General features: G+C 38.4%; 1 protein-coding gene across 5 annotated transcripts in view; it reads right to left on the bottom strand.

Annotated features, from left to right (window-relative positions):
* Positions 1-18089, bottom strand: part of LOC150087731 (dynamin-like) — a 465630-nt gene that overhangs the window by 27088 nt on the left and 420453 nt on the right. Inside the window, exon 20 of one of the 5 annotated variants that reach the window (XR_016546724.1) lies at positions 5897-6086. The exons of 3 other annotated variants lie outside the window; for them this stretch is intronic. The gene's annotated coding sequence lies outside the window, so the exon portion shown is untranslated. The remainder of the gene's footprint in view (positions 1-5896; positions 6087-18089) is intronic. One more of the 5 variants, XR_016546723.1, reaches the window with a different exon arrangement.

Genomic DNA, 18089 nt, shown 5'->3' with positions numbered 1-18089 from the left:
TTGGGCTGATGCTGTAAGCTTGCTTTCTTGCATCAAATGCCTCTACTAATGCTAATGCTAACTTCTGTTCCAGGGAAATTAATGGAGGCACTGGTTAAAGAAGCACTGCAGGATCATCTAAACAAGACTTCAGTTACAGTTCGCACAAAGCATGGGTTTTTGTTAAGAGGAAGCTTGTGTGACCAATTTGATTGGATTGATGTGGTCACAAAGAATAATTTTGATATCATATACTGTATTTGGATCTTAGAAAGGCTTATGATACTGTTGCACATGGAAGACTGCTGCACAAATTGGAGCAGTGTGGCATTGGAGGAAAATTGCTGATATGGATAAAGGGATGTTGAATGGGAGAACATAGAGTGGTAATCAATGGACACTGCTCTTCGTGGACTAATGTTATTAGTGGAGTTCCCCAGGGTTCAGTGTTGGGTCCATTGTTATTTTCTGTATTTATTAATTATATTGATGATGGTATATCAGCTTAATGTCCAAGTTTGTAGACAATACAAAGGTTGGCAGGGTTGTTAATGACACTAATGACGGTACGCTGCTGCAACAGTATCTAGAAAAGTTGAGCAGATGGGCTGAGAGGTGGCAAATGAAGTTTAACATTGGCAAATGTAAAGTACTACATATGGGAAGCAGTAACCCCAGAGTAACATATCAACAGTGTGGTACTACACTGACTTTGGCGGAGAATGAAAAAGACTTGGGGGTAATTGTGTAGGCAGATATGAAGTTTTCGGAGCCGTGCAGAAGGTCTGCAAGATTAGCTCATGGTGCCTTGTCAATGATATACAGGAACTTTTCTAGCAGGGATGAGGTGATTATTCCCTTGTATAAGGCAATGGCCAGGCCACACCTTGAGTACTGTATACAGGTCTGGAGGCCTCATTTTAAGAAGGACGTACAGCTACTGGAACAAGTGCAGAGAAGGGCAAGAAGATTAGTGAATCTAACAAAGGGTTACTCTTACGAAGAAATCCTTAAGTTTTGCAAAGTACAGTGTCTGGAGACTAGGCACCTGCGAAGTATCTGCTTGAGGTGTATAAAGCCTTGAATGGTTTGAACATGTTCAATGCTGATGGGATTCTTCCTCTTGTTCAGAATCAGAATCGCCTGAGAGGACATAAATTCAAATTGAGGAAAGAGAGTTGTTGGTTGCTTGAACAATTTTCCATCTGTCATTGTAGAAATTGAAGGCAGAACTGGACAAACATTTGGAGCAAGTGGATGGGTGAAATGAGAAGGGTTTCTTTTTTTTTTTTTGGCCAAGCTATATAAGTTTGTTTTCTTGCATCATGTGCCTTTACTAATGCCAATATTTAACGGTGGCCTCATATGACTTGGTAGCAGTGTTCACATCAGTTCCTGTCAAACTAGTCATCAACTTGCACCAAACAACTTCTCGACAACAATTCCATTCTGAGCAGGAGAACTTCACTATCTGCCAATGACGTTTGCGCCGCCTTCAGGTTGTACCTGACTAGTGGTGTTGTCATATTCAGTAAAACCTTCTGCCGTCAAATTCATAGTACAGCTATGGGTGCACCCATCAGCTCAGTCACAGCAAATATTGCTATGAAGAGCTGGAGGGTCGTGAGGTTGTGGATTTGATGGATCCTATAGCCTTTTGGTGTCGATATGTCGATGATGAGTTTGTCGCCATTCCCTGCTGGTCAGGGAACCGACTTTTGCAACACCTCAACTGTCACCCTTTCTTCAATTCATCATTGAACTGGAGTCGGCAATACTCTCTCCTTTTTATATACTCTTCTTCTTATAAATATATAAGAGTATATATTTTATATACTCTTGAACAGGCACACAATAAAAATTTCGGTCCACTGCAAACTGATGTGTGCTGGTCAATTCACCAACTACCAGTCAGCACATGCTTACAGTCAGCTTGTCGGTACCGTGTGAGCCCTACTAACCTGTGCCTGGACTCATTCCAGTCCAATGGACATAAGACATGATGAGATTGTTAAAATAAAAGCAGATCTGGCTAGATGTGGCTACCCTAGATAAGTGTGACCTGTAGGTTTGTGACTGTGCAGCACTCCCTAGGGCCCCCCCCACATTGCGATGACACCAATTTGACCGCCTTTATCCCCTACTACCTGGGCATGTTGCAACAGCTCTCTAAAATCTTACAGGCCCACGAGATAAAGTGCTTGCAGCCACCAGGCAGGAAGTTCTGGTTCCTCCTCTTGAGGGTAAAAACGCCAACCCCCCCCCCACTTTTGCAAAGTGGTTCGGTGTACCATATTTCCTGCCGTGACTGCACTGGCTGCTATGTTGGAGAGTCTGGCAGGAGGCTCCAAGATTGAATCTCCTAACATCAGAGAGTAATCTGTTCTACAGATTCAGAACACTCGGCAGTCAAGGAGCACTTCCGGTCTTCCCAGCACAACCTCAATCTGCTCTGGAACACTGAAATTATCGACCAATCCTGGCACTACCGTCATCCCATCTGGTTGGAATCGCCCCACATTTCCTGTTGTCGAGGTACCTTTAACCAAAATAAAGGAGGACACATCCATCCCATCATGGAAGCAATTATCCTCCAGAATGATAAGAGTTGCCACACGCTTCATACTCAGACACTACAGTTACAGTCGCAAGCTTCTACTTTGAGCAATTGAATGTTACCTGCACCCATGTCACGCATTTAACCTCACATGACCACCATGGCTGGGCACCTGGTATTCTTTATTTTATTTTATAATAACACTCATTCCCCAACAAGTCAAAGCTTTTAGTAGATTTATTTATTTATTTTGTTTTATTCATTTAACTTGCCTTTAACTAGTATTAAAGGATTTTTTTCTCACACCTTGTTCTTTCTTTATCCATCCCTCTGCTACAACTGAAGTATATATATATTTGAAAAAAGCAAGCACGTTATACAGTAGAAAGAGTAATTTAAAATTTTTTTAAAATGTTAATGATGTGCCCTGTGGCTAAAAAAAAAAAAAAGCCTGTTCTTTATTTTTTTTTTATGTTGCTGGCTTATTATCAAAATATTTCACAATTTTAGACCAGCTTATATTGATGTTTTGTAGTCCTGATATCTCTGTAGCCAGAAAAATTCTTTACTTTTGGCTTTTTGCTGTTGTTTTTTTTTAAGCTGTTGGGCATTATAAAATTTTCTGAATTACTTTCAACAGTATATTCCACTTTCCTCTGGCAAATCTCTTCCCACAGCCTTGTATTTTACACTGAAATTTAGCATAAGTTATTTTTATTATTATTGTTATAGTAATTGTCCGATGATGCAAACAATCTTGTACAATAACAGCCAAAAAAAAAAAAAAAAAAAAACACCACACCACCTACCTCATCTATTACCGTTAATAATATGTCTAATACTACCCACTTCCACAACAACAGAAGATAGGTTATTCCAATAATAAATTGTCCTCGGGCTGAAAGCAATTTTCACACATCTATTCTGCAGCCCTTTTCAGTTTATATCCCCTTGCATGTTATCTGAAAAAGAGTTAGGATACTAAAGGAGTCAAGCACGCCTTTAGCCATAATTATGAGAGCATCCTTGGATCTAGGGGGAAATCCCTAAGGACTGGAGATGTGCGAATGTATCCCAAATTCATAAAGGGGAATACAAAGGAGACATGAGTAATTACAGACCCGTTAGTTTATCATCTGTTCCAGGGAAAATAATGGAGTCATTGGTTAAAAAAAATAATGCAGGACCGTTTGGAGAGGAATGCAATTATACTGCAGTCACAGCATGGATTTGTTAAGGGACAATCTTGTTTAACCAATCTGATAGGTTACTATGATGTAGTAACCAAGGAACTGGATGCAAAAAAATTATTCTGATATCATATACTTGGATTTCAGGAAGGCTTTTGATACTGTTGTACATAAAAGACTGCTGTATAAACTGGAGCAATGTGGCATTAAGGGCAAGTTACTACTATAGATAAAGGGATGATTAAGTGGAAGAAAACAGACAGTGGTTATCAATAGGTGCTGCTCTTCGTGGACTAATGATATCAGTGGAGTCCCCCAGGGTTCAATGCTGGGCCCATTGTTGTTTTCAATATTTATTAATGATATTGATGAAGATATATCAGGCTTAATGTCACACTTTGCAGATGATACAAAGGTTGGCAGGGCAGTTAATGACAACGACATATAATGAAGGTATGCTGCTGCATCAAGATCTAGAAAAATTAGACAGATGGGCTGGGAAATGGTAATTGAAGTTTAACATTAACATGCAAGGTACTGCATATGGATAGCAGTAATCCCAGAATAACATCTCAACTGTGTGGTGCTACACTCAGGGTAGTGGAAAATGAAAAGGACCTGGAAGTAACTGTGCAGTCAGATATAAAATTTATTGAGCTGTGCAGACATGCTGCCAGAAGAGTTCATGGGGTTTTGTCAAAGATATACAGAAACTTTGCTGGCAGGGATAGGGAGGTGATTGTACTAGACCATGGTTAGGCTGCATCTTGAGTACAGCATACAGGTCTGGATGCCTTACAAGTCAAAGCTTTTGACTTGTGAGGAGCTGCTGGAATGGGTACAGAGAAGGGCAACAAGTTTGGTTAGGAAAACAAAGGGCATTCTTACCACAAAAGGCTTCAGTTCTGCAAATTGCAGACTAGGTACCTACGTGGTTATCTGATTAAGGCTCGAGCAAACCCAATGCTGATGAGATTCCTCCTCCTGCTCAGACTATGCCCATGAGGGAGCATAAATTTAAAATTTAGTAAAGTATGGTTGCAGAATAGATGTGTGGCAGTTTGCTTTCAGCCAACTGGCGGATGATTGCTGGAACAAGCTCCCATCTGTTGTTGCAGAAGTGGATAGTTTAAATAAATTCAAGGAAAAACTAAATAAACTACTGGAGTGGAAGGATAGATGAAATTGGATTTTTTTTTGGCTGATGCTGTATAAGCTTACTTTCTTGCATCATTTGCTGCTATTAATACTAATACACTAATGTTTTCAAAAAAACCTAGGCAAAGTGAGAGAAGAGCAGGGGAAAAAAAAAGAAGCTCTTGTATTTTTAATATTAAACTATTTGATATAATAATTCAAACATAAAATGAAATAGCAGCTAATAGTGTGAACTACTGGAAATGGCTAGAGACAATATGAGAAGACCAACAATTTTTGGCCTGTCACCTGACCTTTTTATATGAATTCCAAGAACACAATAATGTGTTACTTTTGAAAATTTTAAGAGATTATTAATCCACAAATTTAATTATTACTAGGCCACTAATCTTGAAACAATGACTAATGCCCCCTAGATATTTTTCTTTTTTTTCTGCAAAACTGAAGATAGAAATTTTAACACAGTGGCACTTGTCTGCCAGACCCTTTTTTGCATATAATTTCAAGAAAACATAACATGTCACTTCCAAACTGCAAGAGTAAGTTTGCATGTACAATAAGAAAGGTAGATGGAGTTTCAACTACTAATCTTGAACCAGTGATTAATGTTCTGAGAGGTCTGTCAGACCAGGTGCTGCCACTGATTCCAGGTTAAAGCTCTATGGTAAATATGGTTCCCACTAGAAATGGAAAACATCATGATTATAGGGAATGGGAGTGTGATTATTTCCAGTAGTGATTCAATGCCTGACACTAATGAAACAGTTCATTAAGGCATAGATAATGAGAGAGGCTATTTTCAAGATTTTGCAAGATAAGTAATGCTAAACTCCACTGGTATTTTTGATGGTGCAAAAATCAGTTACTGCAACATGATAAGTTCAACTTCTATATCTCAAACAGAAGGTGAAGGCTTAGTTAGCATTCACCGATGTTGTTAAAACTTTTTTTTTTTTTTTTTTTTTGGCATTTACAAATCAAAGGACTATGAAAAGATTGTCAACATGCTTACCGATTTCAAAAAACTAGGTAGCAAAATGAGTGTGAAAGTTCATTTTCTGTACAGCTACCTTGAGAACTTCAATAGAATCTTGGTGAAGAGAGTGAAGAGCAGGGTTAAAGGTTTCATCATGATATCAAGATTAGGGAAAAGATACCAGGCTAAATGGAATGAGTTAATAATAGCAGACTACTGTTGGCGTCTGAAAGAGGATTCATGTAATAAGCTAAAAGAGCTTCAACAAAAGCACAAATTCATCGATTAAAAAAAAGAAAAAAAAACTACATTGTCATTTGTTCTTAATATTCTGTATTAAAAATGTCTGATGAATGTTTAAAATACATTTATATTTTGTTATAAGTACATCTGGTAATAAGTACCTTTTGCACAAAATATTTAAATGACAGAGAAAACTAAATTACAGATTACAAATTAGTATTTGGTAGTAAGTACATTTTTCACAAAAAAATTGAAGTGACAGAGAAATCAACTACAGATTAGAAATCAGCACCTAAAAATTTCAACAGTTCACCTATTGGCATTAAAAAAGTAGAAATTAAAAAAAAAGTAGAAAATTATTATATTTACAACAAATGTTATATATAGATGTAAATCTGATTTCCATAATTTTTTTTTCATAATCACCTTGACCATCATGATATTATAACCATAAAAAAACCTTAACATGGCTTAATTTTACCTCATAGAATTGTACCCCATCTAGTAAGATTATATGAAGTACTCAGAACTGAACTGGATGCAAGGAATAACAGATATAATTTACTTAGATTTTAGAAGGACTTTCAACCAAGTCCTATATAAATATATTGTTGTCTTGTGCATAAGATTGTTAAATGTGGCATTGAGAATAAGTTGTTATAGTATGAACAAGTTAATGCAAAGCATCATTTCTGTCAAATCTCTTTTTGTGAATGCCTTCACAAGTTATCTGTTATTGCACTACCTTGAATAAGCAATGTTTCGCCAGTAAAGAAGAGTAATACTGCTTATTCTCAGCAGACACCACCACCCAGACAACCCGCAATATGAGAGATTCCAGATGATGTGTGATAATAAAGTACTAAAGAGGGTTTCAGGCTGAAAGCCTCAGACTACGGGAAATTTACTAGACGAACAAATTAGTGCAAAGCATTATTTCAGTTCATAGCAAATCACCAAAGTAGGTGAAACGGCATCATTTTTGTTCCACCATCCACAACATGAGATGGTGGTATCTGCCGAGAATAAGTTACATTAATCTTCTCTACTGGCAAAGCATTGTTTATTGGAAGGTAGTGTAATGACAGGCAACTTGTGAAAGTATTCACAATATGAGGTGTAACAAAAACTACTTTGGTCATTTTCTATGAATAAAAATGATGCTTTGCACTAACTTGTTCATCTAGTAAATTTCCCATAGTCTGAGGCTTTCAGCCCTAAACCGTTTTCAGTACTTTACTATCGCACACCATCTGGCATCTCTCATATTGCGAAGTTAACCTTTATAACTGGGTTATCACTCATTGTATTACTGGGATATCTACCAGTTCACTGATGAGAGGCCAACAAGCTTTGAAACGGTGCCATCTGACAAGAATAAGTAACATTAGTTTTTTTTTTTTTTGGTAGTTGTTGGCGCATCAGCTTCTGTGACCATAATGCACCTCCCAAGGTTTTTGCAGTACTTTGATCCAAGCCAGAGGCAGGATTCGAACCTGCGACCTTTGAGTTGCCAGGCAGGCACTTTACCCACCCAACTAGCCCGGTCGGCATAACATTAGTCTTCTCTACTGGTGAAGCATTGCTTAGTTGAGGTAGTGCAATAACAGGCAACTCGTGAAGGTATTCACAATATGATGTATAACAAAAATGATGCCTTTTCACCTACTTCAGTGATTTACCATGAACTTGCACCAACTTGTTCCAAGTAAATTTCCAGTAGTTTGAGGCTTTCAGCCTTAAACCATTAGTTGTTACAGTATATAAGGTGATGATTAACTTGGAGAAGACAAAGCTAAATATCAAAAATATTTATAAATGTATCATAAATACTTTTTGATGATAAAGTATTTATAAATGGGTCTCTCAAGCAGGAATGGTACCAACTTTAATGATTCTCCAGGCAAGTATTCTGTTGATACCGAGAGGCAGCCCTAAATGGTTCTCAGAAAAAATGGAACTTAGGAAATTACCTGCTTCATCTACCATAACAATGGCAGTTTCCTCAGGGTTCTGAGTTAGAGCCCTTACTGTTTCTAATTTCAATAATGATACTGATGATGATAATTACAAGTTTCGTGTTAAAATATGCTGATAACATCACAGTGGGCAGGGTTGTTACCAGTGAGAAGTGGGAAATGTTGTTACAACAAAATTCTGAAAAATTATACTTTTTTTATGAAAACCCCAAGCACAAAAGATATTAGAACCTATAATACTTAGTACTGTGCATGGGTTGAAGGTGAAGACAGAAAATAGTTGCTGATATTAGTCTTGAATTTCTATGGATTATAATTTTTATGAAATACATTAGCATTAGCAGAGGCATATGATGCAAGAAAGCAAGCTTATGCAGCATCAGCCAAAAAACCCTTCCACTTCACCCCTCCGTTCGTTCGAAATACCTGTCCAGCCGAGCCTTAAATTTATATAGGCTATCAACTTCCACAACAAGGGATGGAAGTCTGTTCCACCAACCAACTACCTGCTGCCTAAAGGCAAATTTCTGCACATCTATCCTACATCTGTCTTTCCTCAATTTGAATTTATGCCCTCTCAGGTGATTATTCTGAGCAAGTGGAAGAATCCCATCAGCATTGTGCATGCTCAAACTATTCAAGGCTTTATACACCTCTATCAGATCACCTCGCTGGTGCCTAGTCTCCAGACACAGTAATTTGCAAAATTTAAGCCTTTCTTCATAAGCGCAACCCTTTGTTCCATTCACTAATCTTGTTGCCCTTCTCTGTACTCATTCCAGCATCTCTACATCCTTCTTGAAATGATGCCTCCAGACCTGTATACAGTAATCAAGGTGTGGCCTGACCATTGCCTTATACAAGGGAATAATCACTTCCTTATCCGCGCCTCCGTAGCCAGGTGGGAAGGAGCAGCGGTGCGTAGCACACGCTTCTTGATTAGACCGGGGTTCGAGCCCGTCACCACCAAATACGGAAGATGCGGAAAGGTCAGGAAATGACCACCGCATCTCCCGGAGCAATATGGCCTTAGTTGCTAATGCTCCTAAAAAAAAAAAAAAAAAACCAAATAACTTCCTTATCCCTGCTAGAAAAATTCCTGTATATCATTGACAAGACACAATGAGCTACTCTTGCAGCCCGTCTGCACTGCTTAGAGAACTTCATATCTGCCTGCACAATTACCTCCAGGTCCTTTTCATTCTCTACCACTGTCAGTGCAGTACCAGAGTTGATACGTTGCTCTGGGGTTGCTGTTTCCCATATGTAGTACTTTACATTTGCCAATGTTAAACTTCATTTTCCACCTCTCAGCCCATCTGCTCAACCTTTTCAAATCCTGTTACAGCAGCATGGCATCAGTAGTGTCTTTAACAACTCTGCCAACCTTTGTATCATCTGCAAACTTGGACATTAAGCTTGATATACCATCATCAATATTATTTTTAAATACAGAAAACAATAATGGACCCAACACTGAACTCTGAGGGACTCCACTAATAACATTAGTCCACGATGAGCAGTGTCCATTGATTACCACTCTCTGTCTTCTTCCCCTCAACCACTCCTTTATCCATAGCAGCAATTTGCCTCCAATGCCACACTGCTCCAATTTGTGCAGCAGTCTTCCATGTGCAACAGTATCAAAAGCCTTTCTAAGATCCAGTTCCTTTGTGACTGCATCATAGTATCCAATCAAATCAGTCAGGCAAGACTTCCACTTAACCATTCTGTGTCTGAGCTATAACTGAAGTCTTGTCTAGATGATCCTGCAGTGCTCTTTAACCAGTGCTTCCATTAATTTTCCTGGAACAGAAGTTAAACTCATATGTCTATAATTACTTGTGTCAGCCTTTGATTCTCCTTTATGAATTGGGGTCACATTTGCACATCTCCAGTCTATGGGTACCTCCCCTGAGTCCAAGGAAGGTCTCATAATTATGGCTAAGGGTTTGCTTACTTCCTTTGCTGCCTCCTTTAATATAACTGGATAGATCCCATCCACCCCAGGTGCCTTTCTTGTGTTTATCATCAACAATTTCTCCTCCACTTTACTCTCAGTTATTACAAGATTATCTAGCTTACCGCAAGAGTTGAATACACCTCTGGCATTCCCCTCGCTGAATAACTCCTCTGTGTGAATGTCGATGTAAAATATTCATTTAGTTTGTTAGCTACCTGAGCAGGATCATCAACAGTTGAACCATTGATATCAAGTGGACCAATCTGATTCATCCCCTTCCTTCTAGAGTTTACACAAGTAAAGAACTCTTTGCTGTTTTTTTTGCATCCTTTGCCAAAGATTTCTCATAATCTGCCTTTGCCTGCCTAACCTCCTTTGTGACTTGGTTACAGGCCAGCTTATATCTATCACAGGCTTCTGTGTCATGTGTTAATTTATATGTATCCCATGCATTTTTCTTCTCTGCCATATGTCTCATTAGTTCATCTGACACCCATTTAGGCCTAAACCTTGAACAATATTTATTGGTATGTAAAGCCTAGTAGCTTTCAAGATAAGTTCTTTGAATGCTTCCCATTTTGAATTTGCTGTTGGTAACATCATCAGTTGGTCCCGCTGTATAGAATTTAAATACTGTCTCAGAACATCGTAGTCACCTTTACGAGAGCAATAACCCTTCCCTTTACCCCTGGTTGTAGTTACCTCTTTGAGTAAATCCCACTTCAGCACACTGTGATCACTGCCACCTAGTGGTTCCTTTATCTGCAGATTTTTAATGCATGAAGAATCACTACTGATAATCAAATCAAGAGTATTACTCACTCTAGTTGCCTCCCGAACATGCTGATGTAGAAAACAATCATCCAATAAATCCACAAAAGCCTTGCTAGTGTGTGAGTGACCAACCCACAAATTCCAGTCGATATCTGGGAAATTAAAATCCCCCATTATAACACTCTCTGATTTACTGGCCCACTCTATTTCCCTGTACAGTTTTCTTATTATCCTCATCAGAGTCATTAGGTCTATAGCACACTCCTACTCTCAATCTTGATCTCCCAATGCTTATGTCACACCAAACTGACTCGACACTGCACTGTCCAGCGATGTCGACTGGCTTCTCTTCCTTGGATTTTATGTGTTTCTTAACTAATAGCATAACCCGTCCTCCCTTCCTATCCTGTCTATCCTTTCTGTAGACGTACTCCCCAAATTCCAGTTCTGCATTCCTTATATCTGTGTGACACCACGTCTCTGATATCCCAACAATATCCACCTTTGATGCTTTGAGCAATACCTCAAATTCATCAAATTCATTTACCAAACTGCTAGCATTGGTGTACACGCAAGTATACACGCACCTGTTCGTATTCTTAGCTACCCTAACACAACCCATGTGTTTACTTGTACCACAATGACTCCTAGCAGTCTATGAAATATCCTGCATCTTGTTTTCCAGAATTCTGCTCATTCCAATAGAAGCAGTACAAGAATCACTTTCATCTCTGCCAGTGGCTACTGTTAATCTATTAGTCCTTGTATCCCCCCCCAAGCTAGCAGTTTTCTGGCCCATCTAACACTGCCTTGATAGCATCAGCAAATATTCTTGCACCCCTTCTATTTAAGTGTATCCCATCCCTGTCAAAGCAGTCTCTCCTGTTAACAAGTACAGATCAGGCTGAAAAAAATTCTATCCCTTGAGCCTTGCACAGCCTTTCCAGGGCCGAACTGACCAACAAGGCTCTCATCATATACTCCCTCCTATTGTGTCTGGGCAGAATTGCAGACACTTTCAAATTCGACCCTAATACATGTGTAGGAAAGTTATTCCCGAAAGCAGAAGTAGATTGAATAAAGAAGGATGGGATGCTGACTGGTTGCAGCACATGTTTTGACTGGTTTGGAAGAGAGTAGGGGGAATTATAGATGCTAATTCAGAAGAACAGGCCCATGGAAGTATCTCAGAAAAGGATTGAAGCAAAACCTGAACATCTATACTACAGAGTGTGGAGAGACTTTGTAATAAATGGGACATTCATTAACCTATCTGCCCTCTTTTGAATAGAATTTAGAAGCTTAAGAAAGGTCTCTGTGGCACCATCCCAGATGTGGAACAATATTCCATGGTAAGGTGATCTGAGATTTATACAGAGTGACTTTGTTTAGAAGAAAAGTAATTTAAAGGAGCAAAAAATAGTGAGTTTTTTAACTCACTATTTTTTTAAAGTTTTTTAAAGAAGAGGAAGCAATATTTGTTATATGCTTATGCCATGAGAGATTAGAAATCAAGGTAATCCCTAATAGCGATTAGTATTAGTAGTGGAAAATGATGCAAGCTTATACAGCATCGGCTAAAAAAAAAAAAAAAAAAAAACCCAATTCCCACATCATCTGCTCATCTTCTCCAATATTTTGTCTAGTTCTTCCTTGAATTTATTCATGGACATTTGTTCTAGCAATCAACTGCCTACTGATTGAAGGCAAACTTCCGTACATCTATTCTGCAACCATCCTTCCTCAGGTTGAATTTATGTTTCCTTGTGTAGTCTGGGCAAGAGGGAAAATGCCATCAGCATTGAGCTTGCACAATCCATTCAGAGTCTTAAACACCTCAATCAGATCACCTTGTACTAGTTGCCAGACAGTGCAATTTGCATAACTATAGTTTTCTTGGTAAAAGCACCCTTTTATTCCCCCTCATCAATCTCGCTATTTGGTCATTCTCTGCACCCATTCCATCAGATCCACATCCTTCCAGACCTGTATATGCAGCACTCAAGATGCTGCCTAACCATTGAATTATACAATAGGATAATCACCTCCATATCCCTGCTAGCAAATTTTCTGTACATCACTGACAAAACCCCCATGAGGTGTTTTGGCAGCCTGTTTGCAGTGCAGAAAGAACTTCATATCTGACTGCACAATTACCCTAGGTCTTTTCCATTTTACACTACTCTGAGTGTAGTATCACACAGATGGAACATTAACCTGGGATTACTCCTGCCCATATGTAGTATCATGCATTTGTCAATGGTTGTCACAATATCAAGATGTATGACCTTCTCTATAAATCTAAGTGGCATCGAAGATGAGCATAGAAACAGTAGATAGACTCTCTCTCTCTCTCTCTCTCTCTTTTTTGTGAGAATTAAAACAGGACTGAGCTTCAGAATGACTGAAGTTAACTAAGTTTTCTTCATCCCAATGGAAAATTATTGGAGATCAGCATCTAAGGAATTGGTGGTAGATATTATGGAAGTTGAAGCTGCTTTGAGAAAGGCAAGCTTTCTGAAACTGGAAGATGGAAAGTTGTGCTATGATTAGGATTTCCAGTGATTTCCAGATTAGGAGTGTCAGTGGAAGAAGATAACGGTGGGAGAAAGAACTAAACCTAAGGGAAGACTTGCATTAATGAAGGAGGGGTTGGGGAGGGAGAAAGAAAGAAAGAGAGAGGGCGCCATCTACTATTGCTAGCAGCGAGAAGTAAGAGAGAAAACTGGGTACCCAATTTAAAAAAAAAAAGTTGGCAATTCATATGATGTGAGCTTGTTTAGAAGACCTTTATCAAAAACACAATCAACAGCCTTAGCAATATCAAGAGTAACTGCTTGTTTCACCCAATTTTTCCATAAAAATTCCAAAAACAAGTAACATAAGGCAGAATACTACCAGTCGATCCATTCTGTCAAAATATACAATGGAGATCATTGATCAAATGAAAAGCTTTCATTTAAGTGTTGGCCATTTATAAATTTATCCATTACTCTGGAATACACGTGATTAGTGCAATGGACCAATAACTGGAAGGGAGGGATTTTTCACCATTTTCAGAACTGGCTGGAAATGAGCAAATTTCCAAGCAGAAGGAAAAACACCAGTAGAACAAGAAAGTGTAAAACTGTTACACAGAACAGTAGTCAACTTAGGAGCACAAGTTTTGAGAACAAAGGGAGACATGCTATCGAAATGAGAAATAATACCCTGTTGTTCTAATTTGCAAACAAGAGTTTGCAAGTTAGAAATTAAGTTGGCTTGGTTTTACAGAGGATGCAATAGAACCATCAGGTTGTAACAGAGGTGGGAATATTAAACAACTTCTGTCCAGTACTAGAAATATTGAGAGCGAGAGTGAGAGAGTTGTTGTTGGTTTTTAGGAGCATTAGCAACTAAGGCCATATTGCTCCGGGATATGCGGTGGTCATTCCCTGACCTTTCCGCATCCTCCGTATTTGGTGGTGATAGGCTCGAACCCCACTCTAATCAAGAAACGTGTGCTACGCACTGCTGCTCCTTCCCACCTGGCTACGGAGGTGCCCAAGAGAGAGAGAGAGAGAGAGAGAGAGAGAGAGAGAGATTCCATTGGAGAAACCAATTTGTGAGCTGACATATGTAGCATACCAGTGACACTGACCATGTACTGGGAAAGTCTGCTAGCAAGGAACAGATCAAGACTATTATGTGTGTGTGTGTGTGTGGCTAGGATTGCCACGTATCATGGCAGGTAAATGAACAAGCTGTATAAGATCACTGGTAATCACAAAAGCATTAGCATCTTGACCAGCTAAATCTGTCTAGACACTGAAGCCAGATGGAGTTGGGAACATTAAAATCACCAAGAAAATTTACCTCCTGGTAGGAAAGTAAAACTGGAGAAAGCAGTTTTTTCAAAGAAGTCAGTAGTCAGTATTCTGAGTGATTATTAAAATTGGAAGAACCATAGAGGCAACAGATAAATTTGATAGAATGGAGCAGAGAGATTTAAAACTACAGATCAAAAAGAGGAGATTCCAAATTAGGAAGTTTCTGGCATGGAATAAGAAGTGTTGCAATGAAGTTCCCATGAGGTTTTGCAATTGAGTTCCTGGACTAGTGCAATAAAAAAGAACACAAAAGGTGCAATAAAAAGGAGTTCAAAAATGTTTTTATTTTAATTCAAAGTAGTCACCACCTGACTGAATGCACTTATTATAATTATACCATTTTAAAAGTTTCTGTAAGGAGTCAGCAAAGGCATCCAAAAAGATGATGTTCAGTTCGGCAGTGTTAAATTTTTCTTTATGTCTTCAACATCCTGAAATCTCTTTCCTTTGAGAACAGTTTTCACCTTGGGGAAGAAGAAGTCTGCTGTTAGCTAATTGGGATAGAAGGGCAGATGGTTGATCTGTACAATGCCATATTTCATCAGAATGTCTTCACAACAAGTTCAGGCTGAGTGGAGGCATTGTCTTACAACAGGAACCAGCTGCTTTTTTCTTGAAATTGCAGCCTTACCCGGGAAATGCTCTTCAATAGTCTTTGAAACACCTACACACAGAATGCAGCACTGACTCTCTCCTTCTGGTATGAATTCCTTGTGAATCATACCAATCATACCCTGTTTGTCGAAAAACATGATCAGATTGTATTGATCCTGGTCTTCTGTAAACATTTTGGGCCTTGGTGATGATGTTTAAGTCCATGGCATGCTCTGATGATTGGTCTCTGGGTCATACGGAAACACCCAACATCATCTCCAATGATAATACAGTCAAGGAAATCAGGAATGTTTTGGCAATTCCTGATGAAACATTCACATGATAATACTCTTCATTGCTTCTGATCATCCATGAGGCTGTGAAGCACAAATTTTGCACAGACCTTTCTTTTCCCTAAACCTTCATGAATGATTTGACAAATTGTCTCTTTATTCATATCCAACTCCTCAGTCATCATTCTGAGGGTAAAATGATGATCTTCTGCCATAATTTCCCAAACTTTTCCAACTCTATCTTCATTTCAAGAGGGTGATGTAACCTCTCCCTCAACATTTCTGGAGTCATTACAAATGTCCCCACATCCATCTTTGAACTGCTTATACTATTCAAACACACTGGTATGCCTTACTGTTACATCCCCATAAACAGGTTTTAGCATTTCATACATTTCTGTTGCAGATTTTCCTAGTTTAAAGCAAAATTTGATATTTGTTTGTGGCTCCATTGCTAAATTGTGACATGGAACGTTTTTGGATGAAGTTTTGGATGAGATGATATGTTGAATTACAACATATCATCTCCATTTATTTTCAAACTCATCAAACATGACCATAACAGCGCCAGTTCAGGAACTTTATTGCCACACTTTATTGCACAAGTACCACCTTTGATATGAAAGGAATCACGGAGTGAATAAACAAGGCAAATGAGATGAGTAGTGATAACTGAGTCTGTTAATAAAAGTAAATTGGGCTTGGCAGATTGTAGGTGGTAATGGGTATCAATTTGACTGAAATCTGAACTGAGGCCATGTAAATAAAGGAAGTTTTTGTTTGGCTGTTTATGATGTATTTAGTATATAAAGTAAAAATACTCAGGAGAAGAAAGGAACATGTATTAATTAATGATAGTTTTGGATACGATACACACAAGAATTTATATAACTTCTTGACATAAGGTGTCCTCAACAATGCCTTCTGCATATACACATCTCTCACGCACCTTCTAGTTATTTACTGGCAGAGTAGAGGCAATGAGATTATACACTAGCTTATCTGGATGCCTCCTAAAGAGTTTCCAATAAGGTCGGTCCAGTAGACTATCTAGTGGCTGGCCTGCAAAAAAAGTATTTTAGAGCTATATTCTCAAAATGTAAGGGATATTGGACCTCAACACAACACTCATCATAACTCCAAAAGATATCAGTCATTCTGCATGAAAGAAGAGGTAGGAGATCATACAACTGACCTAAAAAAAAATGGTAGGTAAGCCTTAGTGCTAATAAATGCAAAGTTTTGTCTGGATATTAGATAAAATTATTTATTGGTTAGGGTGGGGGGGCACTTCACTACTGATGATGAAAAAGGTTGTAATATGGTCTGGCATGAAGTTCATCACAGTGCATGGGATACTGTAATGATAGAGAGGAATTCTGTCAGTAATTTTATCACTGTACAAATACTATGGTCAGACCATATTTTGAATACTGTATGCAGGCATGAAGATATCATTTCAGGAAAGATATCAACTAGCTTGAAAGGATACAAAGGAGAGCAATAAAGATTGTGGACACAAAGATATACTCTTACAAGAAGAGGCATCTTCCTATAAGAATTGGAAACTAGGCATCTGTGTAGAAACCTTAAAAGATCTGGGCAAACTTAATTATGGTGGCATATTTTCACTTTCTAGAATGATGTACAAAGTACATGAGGACAGAGTCAATTAAGGTACGGTAATGTTGTAGACTGGACTGTTACAATATTTGCCTTTAGTCAAAGAACAACAGTTATTGCAACAAGTTATAACCTAGTCTTATAATCAGGGGAAATAAGTAGAGTTAAGAAGAGATCAGATAAATATTGGGAAGAAACAGATCAAATATAAAACTAGGGACATGTTTATTTTATTTCATTTTTATTTATGTTTTGATGACAGATGAATGAGGGGAGAAAAGAAAATGCATAGAGAAACCTGGTGGTGGAGTGAAGGGGTTTAGAAGGCATTGAAGGACAAAAAGACAGCTTTTAAAGAAATATCAGAGAGATAGAACTGATGAAAACAAGAATAAGTACAAGGAAGACAAAAGACAAGCTAAACAGGGAGGAGCTAAAGCCAGGAACAGAGCTGTGGAAGGATGGTATAATAGTATGAACATTAAGGAAGGGGAATTGAAGATATTCAAGATTGCCCAAACATGATTCAACAAACAGCAGGATATAAGATTGATAAGAGTAGTAAAAGATCAAACTGGTAAGGTTCTTACAAAAACAGATGGAATTAGCATTAGTAGAGGCACATGATGCAAGCTTATATATCAGTCAAAAAAAAAAAAAAAAATCCCTTCCCATTTCACTGATACATTCATTCCAAATGTTTGTCTAGTTCTGCCTTGAATTTTTTAAGCTATTAACTTCCACAACAACAGATGGAAGTTTGTTCCAGCAATAAACTACATGCTGGCTAAAGGCAAACTTCTGCACACCTATTCTACAACTGTCTTTCCTCAGTTTGAATCTATGCCCCTCAGGTTTGAGCCTGCTCAATCTATTCAAGGCCTTATAAAT

Source organism: Mastigoproctus giganteus, chromosome 3, assembly GCF_048544385.1.
Source record: "Mastigoproctus giganteus isolate SK-2022 chromosome 3, ASM4854438v1, whole genome shotgun sequence".
Classification (NCBI taxonomy): domain Eukaryota; kingdom Metazoa; phylum Arthropoda; class Arachnida; order Uropygi; family Thelyphonidae; genus Mastigoproctus; species Mastigoproctus giganteus.
The sequence above is the reverse complement of the archived record's forward strand: the minus strand, read 5'-3'. Positions and strand labels throughout refer to the sequence as shown.